The sequence below is a fragment of the Amblyomma americanum genome, chromosome 1, assembly GCF_052857255.1.
Source record: "Amblyomma americanum isolate KBUSLIRL-KWMA chromosome 1, ASM5285725v1, whole genome shotgun sequence".
Lineage (NCBI taxonomy): Eukaryota > Metazoa > Arthropoda > Arachnida > Ixodida > Ixodidae > Amblyomma > Amblyomma americanum.
The window spans coordinates 85881913-85904138 of NC_135497.1; the positions used below are offsets into that span (position 1 = coordinate 85881913).

Here is a 22226-nt window from a genome sequence, read left to right on the forward strand (position 1 = left end):
GACAGATACTGCGCCACTTCATTTCCCCCAAAAAACCAATTAGTTTGTTTTCCACGGCAGTCATAACTATACTCGATGTGAGCGATGGGCAAACTTTATAAGACTTTGCTGCACATCGGAAGAACGGACCAATACCTTCAATATTTCCATAACAGTAATTTACAATATTCCACACTTGCCTCACGATTAACATCGATGCCCAACAATCGTGCACTTGTACACGGCTAAGAAAGAAACCTTGTTGCCTGGTTTCTTTTAGCAAAGATGGCACGCCCCTTGCATGGTCCCCGTAGCCGGCACGCCGGCACTGCGTTTGCCACTGTTTTTGTATATGGCGGCAAGCTTGAGATATAGCCGAGTCCATAATTTATTGCGCTCCAGTTGGCGGGCACATGCAGTAACAAGGGACCGCATTCACAAAGCGGCTTCCGATTGACTAATGCCCGTGTGCTGACCGATCACAACAGAAAAAAAAAATGTGTATACGATGCGCTGGCCGCCAGCGAACCGTTCAGATATGCCAACGACTTTGCGAATTTGGCTAGCGACTGGCTGTCGGCGGCTATTTGCAACTTTCACGCACGGTGTCGCCTCCACGCGGCCGCCTCCGGGACCACCCAACTTGTGTACTGTTACTTCTGTCACGCAGCGCTTTTAGCGTGCTATTGAGTTTTTAGTGGAAAATTTTCACGTAGCCACGGTAATACGCTGATGTAACATCCAAGCGCACTTATAAAGCACAAAATGCGACAGAAAACATACACGCAATTGCAGTTTCTGTCTACCACAGTGCTTGAGCTGTGCGTCCAAGGGCAAGGTAAACCTGCATATGTTCCCTCTAATTTTAAGCTCGAGAAGGAGTAGGCAATCAAGTTAAGTGAAATCGCAGTGTGGGCAAGTCAGTTACTCATCATGAAAATTTAAAGCAGCGCGATGAAACAACACCACCAAGAAACACATAAACTTCAGCACTAGCGCTGTAGCAGTCCTGTTGGTTGCGCTCTTTCGATTGTCCCCGTTTTTGCGCGTGGCTCTAAATTTGCAGCGTAATCAAGGATTCGCATTGCAAAACCTGTGACCAAGACTGTGGCCAGTTATCAGTGTGCATTTATGCCATAATTATTTCTCCCAGTATAATACTTTTGGGCAATGATCTCGACTGACTTAAATTGTGAACCGCCCTTGAGGGCAACATTTTTCAGCAGCGACCACTTGAGCGTACAGGTACTTTTTAAGAAAAAAAAAATCTCCTTTCTTGCATGATTCAGTCTGCGCAACACTTGCAGTCAGTATGGTCGCCGATTCCGCACTAAATTCGGTAAATTCATGGTATGTTGAACTAATACTAATACTATGGCGGCACTACGAAAGAGAATTAAAAGAGAAAGTGTCCCGGCCCATGCCACAAACTATAACGGCGTAATTCAATACGAAGTAGAAAAATAAATAATGATAATAACAATTATGCATAGCAGAAAAGAAAAGAATAAGAAAAGAAAAAGTTACTGGCATTGTCATAGCCGAGGCCATTGGAACGGCTGTTAACGAGATTACTGCACGATGAAGGTAAATAATGATTATTCTTTTTTTTTTTGCTGGGATGGCTTAGCTAATGTAAACTCAGAGATATAAGAGGCATGATGAGAATCCCGGACTTCAGTATTTTCGCTTGTGTGGGCAGATGAAGAATTTCTGAAAGGTGGAGGAAAAATGATAGTAGACAATATTGAGTGTTGCTTCCGTCTCTAGTGGCAATGGAGATATATGAATGGAGGTTGATCTGAAAAAGTAAATTTAAGAAAAAAATTATGGTCGGTTTGCGTAGCTAGGCGAGATGCGATTTAGGTGCGCCAGCTGTTCGGTTTTCACTTCGGTTCCGGCTTTTATACTCAGCGTTCACCAATGGCAGTTGATTGGATAGCGATAATGAGTTAATGTCCATATATGCGGACTATGCGGAAGAAAAAACAACCATATAACCCACGACCTCCGAATTGATCAACACCACAAATAAAAAAAAATCCCCCGTGCGTATTGGTTTCTGTGGCTGTTGGCTATTCTGATATGAGTATCGAGCCCCTCATTTCCCTTTCCTTTTCTGCTATATATATATATATATATATATATATATATATATATATATATATATATATATATATATATATATATATATATATATATATATATATATATATATATATATATATATATATATATATATATATATATATATAAAGGGAGCCAACAGTCACCGAAACCAAGGTGACTGTTGGGTCCCTTCATCTTCATATGTTTGTCAAAAACGAGTCCCTCATTTCCTTAACCTTGCCTGATATATATATATATATATATATATATATATATATATATATATATATATATATATATATATATATATATATATATATATATATATATATATATATATATATATATATATATTAAGGAAGCCAACAGTCACCGAAACCAAGGTGCATAGGGGAATGTTTCTATTTTTATTTATTTATTTTTTAAAAAATATTTAGTGCCAATCAATTAGTTTTTTTTTAAGTGGGTTCGAATCCCACCGGCGGCATGGTTGTTTTTTCTGCTGCTTTATAAGTAATTTTCTTTAAAAAACACTAATTGATTGGCACTAGATATTTAAAATAAATAAATAAATAAAAATAGAAACATTCCCCTATGCACCTTGGTTTCGGTGACTGTTGGCTTCCTTAATATGTTTGTCAAACGAGCCCCTCACTGCATTTCCCATGTCTGCTAATAGCTTAAGGGGGTCTCGGTTCTGGCAGTCTTGATGCCATAGGTAGTATAAGAGGGCTCTCGCACAGTTTCCGCCCTCGTCGTTAGATGACGTTCTGCGTCACATTTGCGGTATTACAGGACGTGCTACGTCCACCGCTATGGACGAGGGTGGCGCTGGCGAACACTCTCAAGGTTCGCTTACACGCAAAACATAAATACCCACGAAAGCAGCAGATTGGACAGCCGTCGCCGTAGCTCAGTTGGTAAGAGCACCGGACGCGATATTCGGTGGTCGTGGGTTCGGATCCCACCGGCGGCATGGTTGTTTTTTCAGCTGCTTTATAAGTAATTTTCTTTTAAAAAAAAACTAATTGATTGGCACTAGATATTTAAAAAATAAATAAATAAAAATAGAAACATTCCCCTATGCACCTTGGTTTCGGTGACTGTTGGCTTCCTTAATATGTTTGTCAAACGAGCCCCTCACTTCATTTCCCATGTCTGCTAATATATATATATATATATATATATATATATATATATATATATATATATATATATATATATACATACATACACACACACACCTGGGCAGCTGCACAGCCTGCCACAAAACAGGCTTCACACAGACAAACACACAACGGCTAAATGCGGGGAATGGCTACTATAAGTGCTAGCTCAATAATAATGAGCCCCCCCCTCCCGTGTAATGATGAGAGCTATCAATGAGTACGAGGTTTTGGCTCGGAATTATCTGGCTGTAAACTTCGAGTAAGTGTTGCTTGTCCTATGGGCCATATGGGTCCTTGCAGTTTTGAGAAAGATTTGAAGGTACGTTTGCGGTATAGACGAATTGCACAAAAGGTAGTTTCCGTTGTTTAACTTTACAACGAAGTGGAGCGACATCCGCAGCATTTATGACACTGAGGAAGTATACTAGCAGGGCTTCTCTTTAAAGCCGGTGCTACCTCCCCTGTAAGGCGATCGCTGCTGAAAAAATATTTCCATCAGGGCTTGTTGACGACTTACGTCATTAAAAATCGTTGCCTAAATGTAAATGCTCCAAAATAAGCCAGTGGGGCCGAAATGACCACTGCAGACCGTCATTGATGTTTTGTATTCCCGTTCTCTACTTGCGCACAGGTCGCGATTCCTTGGGTTTTGCTTGTCAAGGCAGGAAGATGCGACGGCGTATGCGCTGAAATCGGGTTAAAAGCGGATTTACAGACTGCGAACTTGCCGCCCGCGCGGGTACCATAAAAAGGTAAAACCCGGAAATTTTCTCGCTATCTGTGTTTTCTCTCCGCGCACCTGCCGCTCCCCATTGTCGGGAGCGAAATGTTTTGCATACCAGACCATGCATCCACACCTGCGTCGGGTGTTTATATTGCACCCGCTGTGTTTGCGCACGGAATGCTTGTACGCTGACTGATAATATATACCTTCGAGCCAGAGCACAAAACAGGGACCGCATTGAGGGCTCCTTCGCCTAAGCCGCACGCTCGCACGAACGTTTCAATGCAGCCTCAGGCAGCGCAGCGAAGCAAAGCGCAGGGATAGAGCGGCCTCAGGATCATCCCTTTGGCAGCCATGTTGTATTATCAGTGGCGCCCCCTATAGGTCATGAAACTTCACCGCTAATTTGTGACTCTGCCACAGACACGTCCTCAACTGACGACCTTCGTACGTACGTCTTGATCAATGTGACAGGGAACAAAGTTTGAACATTCATTTAAAAGATTACTTCTTGATTGTGTGAGAAGCACAACCAGTTTTCCTCTTGGCGTATAATATCCAAAAGTCACCCTGAAATTTATTGAGGAAACAATCACAAAATTCGCCTTTTGAGCAAAAATTTTGTTCCCTCTCATATTTCTCACACTGTATGTCAACCTTCTATTTCCCCTTTATATCCGCCATTTTTTTTCTCTGGTGCAGAGTTGCAAACCGGAACACTCTTCCTCGCGGCCTTTCTTTTTCCATCTTCTCGCTCTTTCACCGCTCATCCTCCGAGGTGGCATACGCTACATCTGCATTTTTCGTTACGCGATTACGGACCAGATGATAGACACGCTCAAGAGCTCGCTATGATTTCACGCAAAGACTGAGCCCGGTCTTTCACGCCTGTTTGAAGCACGTTGGCTGGACAGTGTCGCTTGTTTCTCCAGGTCAAGTGCAAATCCGCTGTGGGCTTATGGGAAGAGAGGTGATGAACCCTATAGGTTCACTATAGGGTGCGGGAAATTATTTCCGACCGTGTATACAGCCGTGCCTCGTTAATATGGACGCTTTGGTTCCTGAACAAAAGTGTCTATAAAGCGAGCCGCCCGTAATAACGAATCATGAAGAAAACCGAAAATAAATATGAAAAATAAGCTTTATGATTACGGTCTGCTTCTCTTCGTAGCAGCATGCAACGAAGTGGAAATCGAGCAATTTTGGAAGCTCCAGGTACGATATTCCGGTCGCCATTATCTTTAAAATCATGCGGGGCAAATTTTAGCACGTTCGGAGCGCCTATTGGTCCATGAGACGCGTGATGGCGCCTCTTGGAGCAATGAAACTGTAATTCATGGAACCTTACGTAAGCAAAACTGCGCTTTCCGTGCAGTTTTTCTGTGTTCTCTTGTCGTCCATATTAACGAGGCACGACTGTATAGGGTTGGAGGTCATTTCCCGCGCCCTATGCTTGTCCGGTTCTTCTTAGCGGAGGCAGGCTGTTGATTATGTGCCCTTCTTGGCGGCGCAAGACGCGGTATACCTGGTTATTTCTAGTATGGCCGCCTCTTGAAGCCCCTTCATATAATGACCGACAAATCGAGAATGCAAGTCGATGCAGTCAAATGAGGGCAGCCTTAGGTCTCATTGATCAGGCGACACAACTGAGTACCGTGCATGCCGCTATCGGCGCGGCCGTGTTCCGTTCTTTCTTTGGTGGGTGCAGAGTCATCCATTGCGCAGTTTTTTTTTTCATGTTCCTCGCGTGTCTGCTCTCCTGCCTGTCTTTATCACCCCGCAGCAATGCACTAAATCAAATAAACATTAGAATGCAGCCATTTACGGACGTGTAGAAAGGAATTGATATCAGTAATAAGGGAGTAATTATTGGCATCACCCCGAGAGCAGACATATGGGTGCAAAGGAAACCTATACAGCTTTCTCGGAAACTTCGCAGCTAAAGAAAAATTCGTCCTGGTCCATTTCTGTAGTAATGCACGGCGATACAGTGTGGCGCACAGCCGTTTGTTTTCTGTTTTAAAGCATTCTGAAAGTAGAAACGCTGATAAGTGAAGAGCTAACCCATTTGTGCAAGGACTGCAACTTAAGAAGATGGATGTGACTGGTCTAGGGAAGGAGATTAAGAGGAGAAAAATAAATGCAATATATTCAGTGGTGCTCGCAAAATTCGTTCCTGGGATGTGCAAGCATTCACTTGAATTCGTAAAATCTACACTGTGCAGTGACTTATGTTTCGAGGCAAATACGCTTTCTTTTTCTAACGCGCAAGCGTTCACAACCGCTTCGTGCCCATAAAAGCAATAAAGAGAGAAAGGTAGAAGTCCTACGTAGCCTAGCGTCGCGTTGAAACACTTCGCGACGTCATTCGCAGCGGCTGGCTCGAATTAAGGCTTCCAATCTACGGGCCAAAGGCTGAAGGCCCTGCGGCCAACTACAGTCAATTATGACGGATGAGCTCAGACAGAGGACCCCGGCCCAGTGACACCCAACCACGTGCGTCCAATCTGTGGAAAGACGGAACGCACGAAAGCACGAAGCAGCCAATGAGGAGGCGTCGACGCCGACCCAACGCGAGCATCCGAGAATCTGCTTCCAGTACGCTCTTTTGCCTTTTTCAGCGACGCGAAATTGATTGCGCGCACATTGACTCCCGACTTCGCGAGCGGCAGAGGGAACCGCTTGAATCGGCATGAAAGGCCGCATTGCCAACCGGAGCGAAGACACGAAGAGAAGGAAAAGAGAGAGAGAGAGAGAAAGAAGGCACCCGGGAGGAAAGGAGGGCTCGTTCGTAACGCCGCCACCGGGAAAAGCAGACGGCGTCACCGGCTTCACAGGCCGTTGCGTAGCGCAGGGAGCAGCGGCAGTCCGCGACGCTCCCTTTCGACCGCACGCTCGCACTTTCCGGCCAGTCTCTCTCCCTGCGCCCGCCGCTGCCTGCGGACGTCAGATTCGGTGTCCCTGTTCGCCGCTGGTGCTCGGCGCTGTGATCTGGCGCCAGCGGACCCGCTCTCTCTTTCTGCGGTGATCTCGACTCGCCCGTCGCCAGCCGGTGCTCAGGTACAGTACGTCAGGTGAGCTGCTCGCCGCGCTGTGAGACATCGTGACAGCTCGTTCTTTACCTCACGACGACGCTCTGCTCCACTTTGTTGTTTTTGCTTGCTTTCTGTGCCTCATTGTTTTCTTGCTACCGGGGACCCTGCGGTCAACCGCGTCGGATGGAACCCGGCTGTGCCGCAGGGACACGGAAACCTGCGCGTGAAGGCCAAAGGAAGAAAAGTGCTTGCTTACTGCGCCGACAGGAGCCCTTTTCACGCTTGTCAAGCGAGGGGAATAATGACAGGCATTTGTTAGACCCAACATGCAACGTGCTCGAGCGCCAGTCGTGTGACAGGTTTGGTATCGGCACTTTTGGTAAGTGCCGAAAGGGGTGAATTCCTTCGAACGTTAACTGACGTGCACACTTTATTTCAAACAAGCAGGTAAGATATGTCATCTGTGGCCAGTGAAAATATTTTTCACCAATACTTCATATATATATATATATATATATATATATATATATATATATATATATATATATATATATATATATATATATATATATATATATATATATATATATATATATATATATATCACAGTATACTTCGTTTGTAGCCTCAGTGACGATGGTATTCGCGATCAGACAGGTGGAAGCGCCTGTCAAATGTGGATGCATAAATTACTTCATAGGACTTGTCCAAAGAATGACTGTAGAAAACTGCGGCCAGCATAGTATGTTGCCCCACCGAAAGAGCAAGGAAAAACTGACTTGCGCACTTCGCTTGGCAAAATTCCAACCCCTTTTCCCGTCTAATCACCTCGCGTGCACATTCACGTTACGCTGTGAAATTTACTAGCGAACAACTGACGTAGCCAAGCAAAAAGGTCAGTGTCAATGCCATTTTCCGTACTTCCCGCTACAAATGCCCATGGGCCCAGCCTTGACACACCAGCCAATGAGCTGCGTCGCTGCTACATCTTATCAGGAACACGAGCTCAAACAGAGCAGAAAGCAAACAAGACCTCCTCGACGTAAGATGCATGGTTCTGCTGACACGTAAGACGACAGAGGAAAGCATTGACCGGGTTAGCAGCCATCACACACATTAAAGAGCGTTTCCATGAAAGCTCTCACGAGGCCAAGTTCTCCGAAAAAGAAAATTAAAAAAAAGGGGGTGGTGATACCTGCACGCAGGGTTTTTCCCTCTCAGTAGTTTCTCCTTCCGTTATCATCAGCATACGTGTGATGCAAGTTTTATTGCTCGTGGCGAAGTACTACGTGATCAGAACTTTTGAGCGATCTCTCGGGATGGGGGGGGGGGGGGGGGGGGGGGGGGGGGGGGGGGGATGCTGGAGCCTCAGGTGGTGGTGGTGTTTAAAAGTTGTATTTCATCAACCGGAAGGGTGTCTGCGGAACCGGTCCTGATGGGCGGGAACTGCAGGCGCCTTCACGTGAGCTCCTTCCATGGAAGCCGTGCAACCAAGAAAGCTGCAGGCGAAGACCGGCACCATTGCTCTCCAAGAGCGTAGGCTCTTAGAGCGCACACTCGACACACTTCTCTGCAAGTGCCTATGGCAAGATGAAGCGCCTAGCGTCGTTCTGCGAAAGGAACGACCTGCGCATAAGCCAAAACTTGACAAGGAGATTTCGGTTCGATTACAGCAGTAGTATACAACTTGATGGCTTTGGAAGGAACTGTATACCTTTGTCCCGTAAGACCAGAATCTAATGCGCAGAAAGACTGTGCACAGCTTGATGTGTACCCGTGCGCCTAGGCAAAGCCATTAAAAAAAATCGCAACTAAGATTGGCTAAATTGATTTGCTATTGAGAATCGTTGAAACTTAAAAGGGGACGTAGGCCGGTACAGGTCCGCCCATTTTTCGAAGAACCAACTCAGCAAGAGAATATAGCGCAGAGTAGACAGGACACTCAGCGGTATTTCAGAGACGCATCTGTCGAAATGAATAAAGTGTGTATAGGTGTACAGCTTTCCTTCGTACCCGTGTTGCTGCGTTCAGGTAGACGCTAATGAGTGATTACTCCCTAATTAAATAATTTAACGCCCGGATGGAAATTATAGAAGAGTACCACCCAATTAGCTTCGTCTTCAGTTCATTTGCTTCAGTTCTGGCCTGCATCAATCAGCGGATGCCTAGCCTCCCAAAATCTCACTGCGCTGAATGGCGTGATGAATTTTATTGAGTACTTCTGCATCCTCCTTGCTGTCGTCATATAGCTGCACGAAAACATTGAGTGGCCTGAAGTATTGTCATGTTTTCTTTCTGTTCAAAATGTCAATTCGAATGTCTGCGACGGCAGTCTTGTAGATTAGAGCTGTGGGCTTCGTAGGCTAGAATAAAAACATCGCTATTGTTATCTTGCCATCTTTTGTGAAGCTGTTAGTGCTTGTCGTTGCTGAACCCTTTGTTTTCTTGCTCCACTTCGAAACACATGTTTGCGCCACCGCATTGTGTTTCTCCAACCGCACGCACTTCCTCCGTTATTTGCTGGCCCCGTGCATTCCATCTCGCCGTGTTTTCTCGCACTCGCCGTGCGTAGGTCGCTTATTGGTTGCGAGCGAGGCAAGTACTCTACGCCCGGCGCGCGGCGGGGAGCCCAGAAGGCAGTTTTATTAGTTAGGAGAGCCTTTATGAGATACCCTATAATATATAATTTGTTTTTTGGGGAAAGTAAATGGCGCAGTATCTGTCTCATATATCGTTGGACACCTGAACCGCGCCGTAAGGGAAGGAATAAAGGAGGGAGTGAAAGAAGAAAGGAATTGGTGCCGTAGTGGAGGGCTCCGGAATAATTTCGAAAGATACCCTATGCCCAGGGCCTATGTCGCGTAATTTTTAGCCTTGGTGGATTTGCGATTCATGTTTAATACAGTTGACTAAAAACTAACTGGTCTGCCAATGTTGTGGGCTAGATCCAGCCACACAGGTCCGAAGGCAGGGGAAAACTTCCCGTTCCTGATTTCGGCAACTTAGTTTTCTCGTTTATTCCGGGCAGTCGCGTAAAATAAGTGATGAGGGTAGCTCAGGGCGAAAATGTACCTTTTGTGGGTTGGCTCTGTTGGGAATTGCGTGGTGTCCGAGTGGTGAACGTGAGGAAGTTGCCCGTATACAGATTTATCATGTGGCGCAGCTCAGCGATGACGTGATTAAAGTTAAGGTTCCATTTAACAGTGTGGTTCAGCGTATAGCGCGTTCCGCTATCACTTTGCATGCGGTGAAAATTAAGCGCCTGCATATGAGCACAGAGCACCTCGAGGAAGCGGATCCATAAACGCGCACCCAGATTTCCTGCGTAGCTCACAGCAGGGAATTCAGAACAGAGGGCTACCTTTCTCCGCCACACGTCAAGAGTTGTCGCAATGCGGGTTCGGCGCTTAGTTGGAGTGCCACCGTACGTCACTTTGGAGGAATCAAGGGAGCTCTAAACCAAACTTTTTCCTCCACACTGGTCACTGCCATGCAGTATACCCACCCTCTGCCTCGTTCTCACAACGCCGGCAGTCGGCCACTCGTCGATGGTTCTTGTATACATATGCGGCTGCTTGTTTGCCACATGTTTTCACCAACTTGCCTCCTCCTTCGCGTTGCAATGCAATACGTCTCACTCGCGTGGTGCAGCATTAGGTAACGTGCACAGAGTGAGTCGGCTCGCCGGGTAAGGTCACCACGGTTCATGATTGGTCAGTGCATGCACGTCAACAAGTCGCGAAACGTGGTGTCTGATTAGCTGGGGCCAGCACCATAGCCCCCATAGCGTTGCAAAGTTTTAATAAGTCGGTCGATTAGTATGGACGGTTCCTTCAGGCGCAAAATTTAAATCGCTCTTTTTACGAATCACAAGTTTTGCAGTCAAATGCGAAATAGTGGCAGGAAGCACAGCTACCTCCCACATTTGGAAAACAGCGCGCGAAGAAGCACAGAAAAGAAGCACACCCGGGACGAGCGCTGTATACAGTGCGCTTCGCGTCTGTGTTTCCCGTTCACGAGCAGTTTTTCTAAGTTCGAACCCGCACCAACATGCCAAGATCTCAGTTCTCCTGAAGGACAGCTGCAGTTGGGGTGGCATTACACTTCGGCCGCTTGCCGCGTTGCTTAACTGTTTTTGCCTCTCAGTGAACACTGAGGTTCTCGATCGCTTGTAATTAAGAGCAATTCGAATGTCTATACGGAAGCCAAACGGCTCAGTATTAGAGAGAGCGCAAGGATATAAGTGATACCTGACCAGCCAGGTGCCTACTGCGCATGTGCCGTATCAGGTGGGCGCTCTACGCGGCCCTTGGGGCAATGGAAACGAGTAGCTGTATAGACTTCCGGCTGTGCTAAAACTTCGTTATGCGGGTTATACTTTAGCGCTTCGTATTTCAGAGAGCTATTGGCCGGGTCTCTCAGGTCCGAATGGCAGTTTACCAATATCCCTCAAGAGAAAAGTACACAGCAGCTGTTTCTTGCGGGTACTTCCCTATGGGGATGAAACGTAGAAACAAACTAAAATTGTACCGGTTAAGTTAAGGAGAACGCAGCGAGCTATGGAAAGAAAAATTATTGGTGTAACTTTAAGAGACCGCAAGCAGGCAAAGCGGGTAAAGGAAAAAACGCAGACTAATGATATCCTAGTCGAAATCAAGAGGAAGTCGGCTTGGGCAGGATATGCATCAGGGCTCGCGACAGCACTCTAGAACATCACGAAACCTTACGGAACCTTTTGTCCCTCATGGAGGAACACTGTCTTCAGTGCTATACTTCTCTTATAATTCTTATACAATTCGGAGCACAAATCATAAATATACCTGCTAAGCAGGGAGAAAAAAAAACAATACATTAAGTCTGTGAGTATTATCGGACTCTTCCAACATTCTGTAATTAGTAACTTTGACCGCATTTTGCTCACTTCTTGTGACGTTTTTGTAGCGATAGCTACATTACGGTAGCATTTCGAGCCATCAGCGTGGCGGCGCAGCCACCCTGTGGCTGTGGCTGCGCCGCCACGCCGTCACGTCGTTTGTCACGTGGTGCGGAGCAGCTGCCGGCGGCGCGGCGCCATGGCTGATCACGTGGTTCGTCACCTGGCTGGTCACGTGACCAGCCACGTGGCGCGGAGCAGCTGCTGCTGCCGGCGGCGCGGCGCGCCGGCGAAACCGAGCTGCCACAGCTGTGCGCATGCGCCGTGTCAAGCGGAACGAAGATTAAGAAGGAACGCCCAGCGAAACGGAGCGGCGAAAGACTGACTTTGCAATTCAACTGAGCAAGTTCCGCTTGTCCACCTGTAGCTATCGCGTCACTCCAGGTTTAACCAGAGCTATACCACCGCCATTTTCTTCTTCTATATATTCGACCACGCGTATTACGAACTTAAAGGGACGCTGAGGAAGAGAAGTTGGCCTTCATCGATAAGGTACACCGTTGTAATCACAAAGAGACCGATGTCATCGAAAACGGAGCTTTCACAAGCTAGAAAATACCCGAAAACGAAAAAAGGCGCTGCCACCATCGGCCGATTTCGAGAGTGAAAAGCGTGCGTTGACACCGATTGTCTTGCGCGGATCTCTTTTGAGAGCAGTTATGCATGCATTGAGGCAGAGCGCGTTACCGCGCCAGGCTATGTCGCCAGACTTAAAGGAATCCTGAAAATGATTTCGATGGGAATATTATAGATACTGCGCCATTTCCTTTTCCCCCAAAACCAATTATTATTATTATATTATAGCGAAACAGGTCTGTAGATGTGGTCTTTGCGGGTATTCGAGGCAAATTTGAAAGCTCTGCGTGGACCCTATAGTTCCGAAATAATTATTAAAACTCGCTGCTCGCAATAGCTCGCAAACGATTAGGGCGACACCAAACCGCCGCGTCCCCCACCTTGATGACTCTGCGCACAACTGTGTACGCCAATATTTACGACTTGTCAAAGCGCTAAAATCACAGCGCATCGGACGGTTATAGTCATGTAAGGCAGATGACAAGGAACGAGCTGAAACTGACGTGCCAAGTTTGTCACGAAAGCGAGGACGCTGTAGTCAACGAAGACATCAAAACTCGAATGTTTGGCGCTTATTTCTGATTACTTCATGGCATATAGTTTGTCCTATAATTCAGACGTTCGCATTAAACGACCGTTTCAGGGTAACCAGCAGCAATGAAAGCGGTTCCCCTAACTTGTCTGGCTTGCGCGTCGCCTTCCATGCAGGTTCAGTATTGGCGGGCTTCGGCATTGCGGCAGTCTTCCCTGCAGCGTAACGCACGTGTCTGCAATGCGCCGCGCTATGTGCGCCCAATCGTCGTCTTGGGTGAAATTACAGGGAGAAAAAAAAAGAACGTGCAAAGAATACGCCCCCGCTGCGACGCAAATTGCCTCGCGTGCGCAGTACATGCATCTTCGTTGGAGACGTCAAGCGAAGCCACGCGGCGCCGTAGCTCGTCTTCAATGAAGCGCGTTGCAGTGAATAAGTGATGCACCGTTCCCTTATTTCGAGAAGGCATTTTTTTTTTCCTGCGCATACGAGGGAGAGAAAGGCAAAAGTTTATGCGCAGCGGCTATTGCAGAGGCGCTGGGTACTGGGACGGTGTGCATACGGCTTCTGAAAGCTCCGTCGCCACTTAGGGAGCGAGGATACCCCGTATTTCGGGGGTCTTAGGGAACGGAAGCAGGATTAGATGGCGCTCGTATCTCTTGTCCTTGGGATCAGCCCGTGGGCCCGGTCGGAAGCACCGAGAGTCGTCTGGTGTTTTCATGGCCTTGCGAAAACACTTCACTTTCTATTGGCGCTCTATACGGCGATGAAGCCCCGTGGCTCTCCGCACTTAAATGTCTCCGATGCTTTCTGTGTTCTCGGCTGGTTTCTGAGCTAAGACTAAGACCTTGCTGCTAGGCACGTATGGCCATAGTTTGTTTGTTTTTAGTTCTTTCTTTGAGCTGGCGGGAGTGAGTTTACGAAAGGTTGTTTGCAGCAGCGTTCTTCATATACCCGCGCAAACTGTCAGTTAGTACAAGTGCTCGCTGACCACGTAAGGTGGAGTAAAGAACGATATCTTCGCTTTGCAAAGTGGTAAAACTGTATGCAAGCCTTGGCTAGATTAGTTTTTTCGCTTTGTTGTTTCAGAAGCGAACGGATGTGTCTCCTTGCGCTGTAACTCGCCGAAAGTGAAGTTTTAAAAAACAAGCTGACAGTACGCGCGCCTCTCCTGTCGAGAACGAACTGTTGAGTATTTTGCAAGAATACCACGCCGCTATCCGACCTTCTAAGGCAAGTGCAGCGCTAAAATTTCTGTCAGGTCGTGTGTAAATTGTCCCCTGCATTGTGAACAAGACTCTGTGCTCGGCGCCTACGCGTCTTGGAACACTTGGAGCAATAACCACGGGTTTGTTGACCGGTGACACACACGTACGGCTCTGAATGAGATACGTTAGAAGCTTTGCTGAGAGCAGACCCATCGCTAGGTTACGTTTTGCCTGCAGTTGGTTCAGTCGGGTGGAAAAGAAGCTTCCAGCTTGAGATAGAACGCTGCTTTTAATGCGCCTTGAGGAAGAGCCGTTAATGTGAGAAAGCTTCGGCAATAGCCTGAAGTTAAGGACGCCCTCTCCCAATAATTAAGAAACAAACGGCCGTACAGTTACTTTGCGAAAATTCGTTTTGGCTCTCATCCAGCGGTCCTGTATACACTCCCGCTAGCGATCATTGCTTTTCTTTTTTTTTTCTCTCTTTTTCACTCGTGTTCTAAAGTATCCACGCTCCAATGGTTATCTGAGCAGGAGCACACGTTGATACTGCCATGAATACAAATAAAGTGAGTGCGTTTCACTGTGCAGTATAAGAAGCGCGAACAAGCGACCTGATAGCTAGCAACACCCCGTATAAGCGTTCATGGCACGCACGGAAGGAGTGCCGATACCTAGCTGAATTACTTTTATTCTTGATCTGAAGGGATAAGAAGTGAGTGCGCTCACCAATAAAAGAAAGAAAGATAATAGAATGTCTGAACTGCGCTTAAAGTGGTGTGTCGGCGATCGTATACCTGCGCTATATTTTTCAGGACAGATGCACACCCTGTGACGGTTACTTATTTTACACTCCCAGAGGCGGGCACAAAGAAACAGGTGACATGGCCATGAAAGTGATCTACAAACTAGCTTTCCCACTGATTTGAAAGGCACTAAAAGAAAGAAATGAGTTGAAGGAACGGGGCGGGGGCTAGACGCAGTACCGGTCTCCTCCCTGCCTTGCACCTCTCAACTCTTTGCGCAGCATCCTCGATTTCGATACAATATGTCGTTCAGTGCTAAACTCACTAACGACCTGTGTGAACCTGCGTGCTTACGCTGAGTTCAGGGGTGCATTACAGCGCCGTCTGATGATGATGAATTTTTATGGTGCAAGGGTATCTGTGGCCAGAGAGCGCCATGACACAAAGCTTTTTCTTCTACGCAAGGTGGGGCAAAAACCCATTTCCAAAGCATTTCATCCTAAAGAAGCCCAGCAACAGGCGGGTACCCATTGTATCATCGGTGGGTACCCGGCGGCACTGGGAATCGAACCCAGCACCTTCCGCAGGCGAGGCGGATTCTCAAACGACTAGGCCACCACTATGAATTCGGCGTATGAATTCGGCTGTTGGTGATCTTATATAGGCTCCGTGTGCTGCTGTCTTCGAGCGGACACGTCGCGCCATCTGCCGTGGTAACCTGCGCGAAGCGGACGTTTCCGGTACAGGACTACCCTTGAATCACATCACTCGTGGCATTGAAAAGTGCGTGCCTGAAAAGCGGGCCCATTTCTGCTCTGGCGTGGCACTAATGCAACGAGTGAACGCCGTCAGTAATGCGCCAAGTTGCGGTATAAATGTTTATCGACTGTGCGGAAGGCCGCACTCGGATATGCAAATTCAGTACAATGGGAAAGTTGCACGTGATGCGCGTTTTTTAACCAGGTCTATGAGTTCTTATAGAACTATAAAATCAACTGGAACTTGTAATGTGCATGGAGTTAGCAAACTTACCTCTGAATAGATCCTTTCCTCCTGCTTACCAAAGCAGATCTCAATTACGTTAACTTTTTTTTTTTCAGAACAATCTTCGAACGAAAATGCTTGTTATATATACAAATGTATTTTTGGATGATAGACCAAAAGACTTGTCACAGCCCGGTGGCAACATCACTATATAATTTTAAATCGGCGCCTTTTGGAGCCATCTTCTTGTTTGAAATTGTTGTTTTTTGTTTATAACCCTTTTGCGCCCAAAAATACTCCTGAAATGTTTGGGATCGTTATAAGAGTACTTAAAACAATACAAATACTATGTCAAAAAAATGGCACTTTCTGTCGCGCCCGTTAAGATGTTTTTGAAATGTTTAGTCCAATGGGACTGGTAAAGCTCACAAAAAATCTCTCAAGACTGTTCAGAAGAGGGGCTCATTAGGGTACGTATATACGAAAGTAGCCAACAGTATTTCAAAGCAAGAAAAGCGTCAGGAATTTATTTATTGTTGCCTTAGACATTAAAATAATTAATAGCATAATTTGATGGAGGAGAGGAGAGAAGAACTTTAATGAAATAGGAGAGGTCTGCAATAGTTGTCATAATTTGATAAGAAGAAGAAAAGTAACTGTGACATCCGCATTCTTCGCGTGCCGCTTGCGCTATTCTCCCGAACGCGCTGCAATGGTGGCTCTAATTTCGAAGGAATTGATGAACAAAGGAGTAATTACTCCTTGACATCCACCTAAGGGCTACCACACTGCCAGAACATCGAATTAATGAATACTTCCCGAAAGGTCAAATAATGCGCTGAAGAATTCCAAAAGCAGCCTTCTGCGCTCACGAAGAGCTGGGTGTTGTTTATAGAAGTAGCCAAGGAAAACCGCCGCTCAGCAACGTGCGCACATCTGCCAAAAACACTCCAAACTTATTGCGAATGAAGTGTGAGCTACGAAAGCGGGGAATGGCTTAAGCAGTCCTCACGCGCTTCCGGACCAACTGTACTTACCAAGTTTGGTATCGTTGCCTTATGCCCGTAGCTGCCGCTGTATTTACATGTTTCGAAAGCCTAACGTAGATGTCGGTGGAAATGGCAGAGGAAGCCACTGCACAAAGCATAATATCTACACAATGGAAACGCTACAATGCCGGTAGATCAGAAAGCATTTGGGGCGATAAAAGCGTGCAGACGAACCCAGCGGCCTGTGAGGCTGACCAGCCCCGAGTCGCTGGGTATTTCGTACGCCTTAGGTGTGATTAAACTAGTACGTTGCTCGACGGAAGAACAAACTGTTTTCTGAAGTATTCGTTTAGATTTTCCGCAGCCCTGAGGCCACGAAGCAGTAGAAGCAGCAAACATAGATCGTGTAACTATAGTAGGATACAACTTAAGAAAACAGAAGTTGTTAACACTGGGCCACGGTTCGCGGCGTCCTGTCCTCCGCGTACCGTGGAGGAAAGTCAACCACAACAGCAGACGAGATCAACTTTTCAACGTTTGACTTTATTAAACGAGCCAGGTATAAAAATTCTTGAACTTAAAATTTTTATTCTCATTAGGCAACAATGAAAGTATTAGCAACGGACTGTTTTTTTTTTTTGTGGTGGAGGAATTTTGCGTGGCGGCCCTGAATGTGGGCGGCGCTTTACTGGAGACTTAAGTTGTATCTGACTATAGCCCCAAAGCGCATTCACTATCAATGGCTCGGCGATTGAAAAGGTTTGCGCCAGCGCAGACGATGTGTGTCGAGCTGGTTTTGATAACGCAGCGCGGCATTCAAAGGCGCCGGTGCAGGTGACGTGCCAGCTATTAACGCTTCTATTTTTTTCCTTGGGTTAAGTGCTTGCTCGAAAAACACGCCATCTTCAATCTGGAAGTGTTCTGGGACTAAATAGCAGTGTTTCCGGAACAACAACAACAAAAAAAAGAAGCGGTCGACAAAACCGTGTACACACTGAATGAGCGGAAACGTCCGCTAAGTGCTCGACTCGGCCGGGGGGTGGCCCTACGTGTCGCAGATTGCTGGCAGCCCCATTCCAGCGCACGGTGCTTATAGACGCACCTTAGCCCCAAGCTGTCGTAAGCAGAAAATAGCAGACATGCGGACGGGTACGCGATGTTGGTCGTACGTATGTTCAATTCTTGACTGGCCAGCACCTATGCACCGGTCGATTCTGACAGTCAAAGGAACTGCATTCGGGTAAGAAACCGACCCTTAACGAACCACTACCCACAGCTTTTCCAGGTCTACTTGTGGTTTCCGCACGCGTGATTGCAGCCCCAATATATATGATGCATTGTCGCACGAACGCCACCGCGCAGGTCCTAATTTCCGCCAGATGGCGCGAGAATTGAGCGGGAACGCATTACCGCGGCGCTCCACTTCAGTTTGGTCCCCCCCCCCCCTCTCTCTCTGGAAGCGCGCACACGCTCGAAAGACGAGCGTCGTCGTGGCCGTGACCTTCAACGGCGCAGAGGAAGCGCTGGAACGCGCAGCCTTTCCGCGCCGCGCGCTGTTTGTACTGCGGGAGACCGCTATTTGCTTTGCCTACCGCTACCGGGATCGACAACGTGGGGTGATCTCCGCACATTCTCTGCCCTCGCGTTGATTGCCCCTCGACGGAAGGGGAGGGGCGCAGGTTCGGAAAAGGCTTGGAGCGCGTCGCCTCCTATTCCCCCCTTCCCACGTGCCGCCGCCGCCGCCCCGCCTGACAACCGGTAATTGACGTCTGGGCCAGGACAAACTGACGCTCCAGCTTTATTGCTAGGCCAGATATATGTAGGCGGCGCAATTTCCGAGCCGACTTCTATACGTTGAATGAAGCCCGCTACCTATAGAGAGTATTAACCGCGAAGAAGGCGCACGCGGACTGACCCAGTTAATGCGCTTTTTTTTTTACTTCCTCCCGAGAACACGCTTCTCGTATTGTGCAAGTTTGCTCTAGTCGTGGACGTAGTTAAACTCGGCGGTTTCTCTGGCGGTCACGCGTGATTAGCCATGGTACACATTTTCCTAAACGGCGTCGTTTAGTCCATAGTTCCCGCTAATTGTGTTCTTTCATTCTCGGTAGCAGCTCTTTATGCAAACTCCGGCGCAGGAGATATTGGCCGTGCGGATTTCCGAGTGAACGCATAAAGAGAGGGTGTGCATGCGATTCAGTGGAGCCAGCCGGTTACAATTTCAGCCTGTGTTTTTAGTTTGCGCATTTTCTACCTGCATAAATTAGCTGAGCTACATTCCCGCGGATGGCTGACGCCGAGCCAGTAAATGACAAAGCAAAAGGTGCAACGTGACAACGTCTCTCCGCTAGCCGGTGCCCGTGCAAATGACAAACCACGGTATCCAGCGGTGGTGGTGTTACCACAAGTTTTCTCTTCAATCAATTAAATTAGGCACCCCAGAGCCCAATTCGCTTCAACTTCCGCCTGCGTATGTAAGAAGTAAAAAAATCGGGCAGACTATCGCGGAACTTGATCGAATCGGAACATATTGGCTAGGTACAAGATATAAGCGGCGAATATTTGCTGGCGCGTGTTTTAAAAGTGCGTTCGGTGATGGACCTTCCTCGGAGAATTTAACGTCATTAAGCGAACTGTTGAGCTTCATTTTAACACGCGGCGAAGCGTCTCGCGGCAGCCGCCGGAAGTTTTAGCGTTGCTTTTTAAGCGCCAGTTTTTGAGGCTTCGAACTCGGGATCCTCTCTTGTCGCGGAGAAGCAGCCAAGTACGCTCTGCGGGGCGCCATTACGCACGTAGTTTGCGCATCGTTAAAACCCTCGACGCGTTCGCCGCCTGTCGAGAGAAACGAGCAGAAAGGCAAAAAATCGTCTGCGCGGGGCAGACACCGAAAAGGCAGACGCATGCAAAGGGTTGGGGCGTTTGCGCAGTAAATGAGAGGGTAAATAAAAGCAAGCTACATCTGCTATAGCTACGACGATCTCTCAGACTGGTTTACAACTACTGTGAGTCTGCCTCGAGCGGCGTGGGACTGCCGCTGCCGCATCCGGTCTTGCGCTTTCCTTGTCTGGACACGGGCCCAGGGGCCAGCCATTTTCCTTTTGTTCGCTCTCCGTCTTGTTGCGAGACGCCAGTCGTTTGCAAGGGAGGACATCCTGCTGTCAAGCGGGAAGAAACTAGTGGAATCCGGTCACCGTCGAATGTCACTACACTTTTGCGCACTGGCGATGGTATGGGCGTTTTCCACCTATTAGCAGGGCACAAAAAACAAACTATTATTCTTTATTGAACCATTTTTTTAAGCAAGTAGAGTGTTGAAAGGAGACGCATATTATGGGGAATAAAAGTTGCGGAATGCGGGACCTGCACGAAAGGCAAACTCAAAGTGCTGCGGAGGAACTTGAGAATGCAAATTTCACTCTTGAATTGCAGCCTTCATGCATAAACTGCGTCAAGAAATCAGTTGTCTTTTCTTGTTTGCTGGGGCTGAAATTTTTCTCCTGATTGCACATTCTGATAAATAAGCGGTGCACTGAGATCAAACGCCAGTAAACCTTTCTGGCGTCGCACGCTATCGAGGCGGCATCGAGACATTCAGCGTTAAACGTCAGTGAGCTTAAATGCGCAGACGCAATGCTGCGCCAAGGTTTGTCTACGTTTATGAGCGCGCGAAATGGCCGCGTCTCATCTGATGCCGGTAGTAGGCGCTGAGCGCTCACGTAACTAGGATAAAAAAAGGGGCCAGTCCATGTATATTTCTTCGGCCCGAAACATGGCATGCGCATCTCCTGCGCTGAAAGTGACATTCAAATGAGACGCATTGCCTTTTGTCTGAAGCAGTAAACACACCGGTCTACGCAGGCAATATTGTGTGTCAGTAAAATAACACACACACAGCAGCAGCAGTGTGACTCTAAACCTCACACGTGTCAAAAGCCATATATACTGGCTCCAGCCGTGGGTGTTGCTGAAGGCATTTTAATGGACGCCAAGACCCCCTGGTAACAGTACTGGCCACGCTTGCGACTTCCAGGCTACCTCCACGAAGAAATGGCACTTTACTCAACAGCAAACATCAACAGCAAATCAACAGCAAACATGACACTCCGAGTGAAAGGCGGGCGCGTAGCCGTATAATGTGCCGGTGATGAGCACATGCGGCAGTTTCCTTCAGGTACCAAAACGTCAAAGGCGCATAGGGGACCAGCATCAAGGACCAATGCCTGCCACCGTCAAATAACAAAGCAACCGCCTGATACTTTCTCAGTGTAGTGAACATATACTGATTTGTTCCGCTTTTAACTCCAAGCATGTTACCGGGAAAGCGCTTTCTTCGGGACACTACTAAGAGTTCTCGCGGGGTGTGCCAAAACAAACAAACAAAAAAATCCGCCAACACTGACTCAGTGTTCGACTTGAGAGCGTTGGCTGCGGGAGCTTCAAGTGTTTACATCGGTGTGCTCAGCAAACCTGTAGAAGACTAAATCCAAACATCCGCGGATGTTTCCTTTCTAAGTAGAGGGCCTGGATGCCCGCTCGCCTCCGCCATCGAGGCACCCTATTTCTAAGAGACAATCAGCGCCATCTATCTCATGGATTTTGCGCTTACTATTGCGATTTAAAGCCACCTTCGCTACATCCGGTACATTTCCTCGTTATATCAGTTAATGAATTTTATAACCGTGTGCATCACAACGCCACGAATTGTTTGACACCGCCCGGAACCCGCTGCGACAAATGGTTCAGCCGTAATGGCTGTCTGAAGGTCCTCGGAATGAACGGTTGGGGGCGGAAAGGTCGTCGGTGCGAATCCCGCATATATTTTGGGCTTCATTTCAATTAGCAGTTTTATCCTCAGGAACATGCAAAGTCATTTGACACCATTTCGAACATTCTGCGTCAAACGGGTAGCCTTCAAATTTTATGCAAATGGTGGTCCTGGAGGTGGGGAGGGGGTCCACTTCGATGGCTGCTATACTGGCACATATATAACGGATCGAAAGTATCGGTATCAATTGAGGCGCTACGCTCACACTGTTGCTATGTGATATAGTGTAATCACGTGGTAACTGTTTTGATCAATTTGACGTTCATTGCAGACAGACGCGTCCTTGACGAATGAAAGTAGTAAGAGCAAACGCTCTTAAAAACGCGCGGACAGAGCTGCAGAGAGACGAACTCTCATAGCGGCGTGTGAATCGCGGATACCCAGGACAAAGTCAGCCGCACGAGCCGGTATGGCTCGGAA

General features: G+C 47.5%; 1 protein-coding gene across 2 annotated transcripts in view; it reads left to right on the forward strand.

Annotated features, from left to right (window-relative positions):
* The first annotated feature begins 6791 nt into the window (after nt 1-6791).
* LOC144113157 (monocarboxylate transporter 5-like) overlaps nt 6792-22226 on the forward strand; it is a 57202-nt gene continuing 41767 nt past the window's right edge. Inside the window, exon 1 of one of the 2 annotated variants that reach the window (XM_077646084.1) lies at nt 6792-7041. The gene's annotated coding sequence lies outside the window, so the exon portion shown is untranslated. Of the gene's footprint in view, nt 7056-22226 lie in introns of both variants that reach the window. The other variant, XM_077646083.1, reaches the window with a different exon arrangement.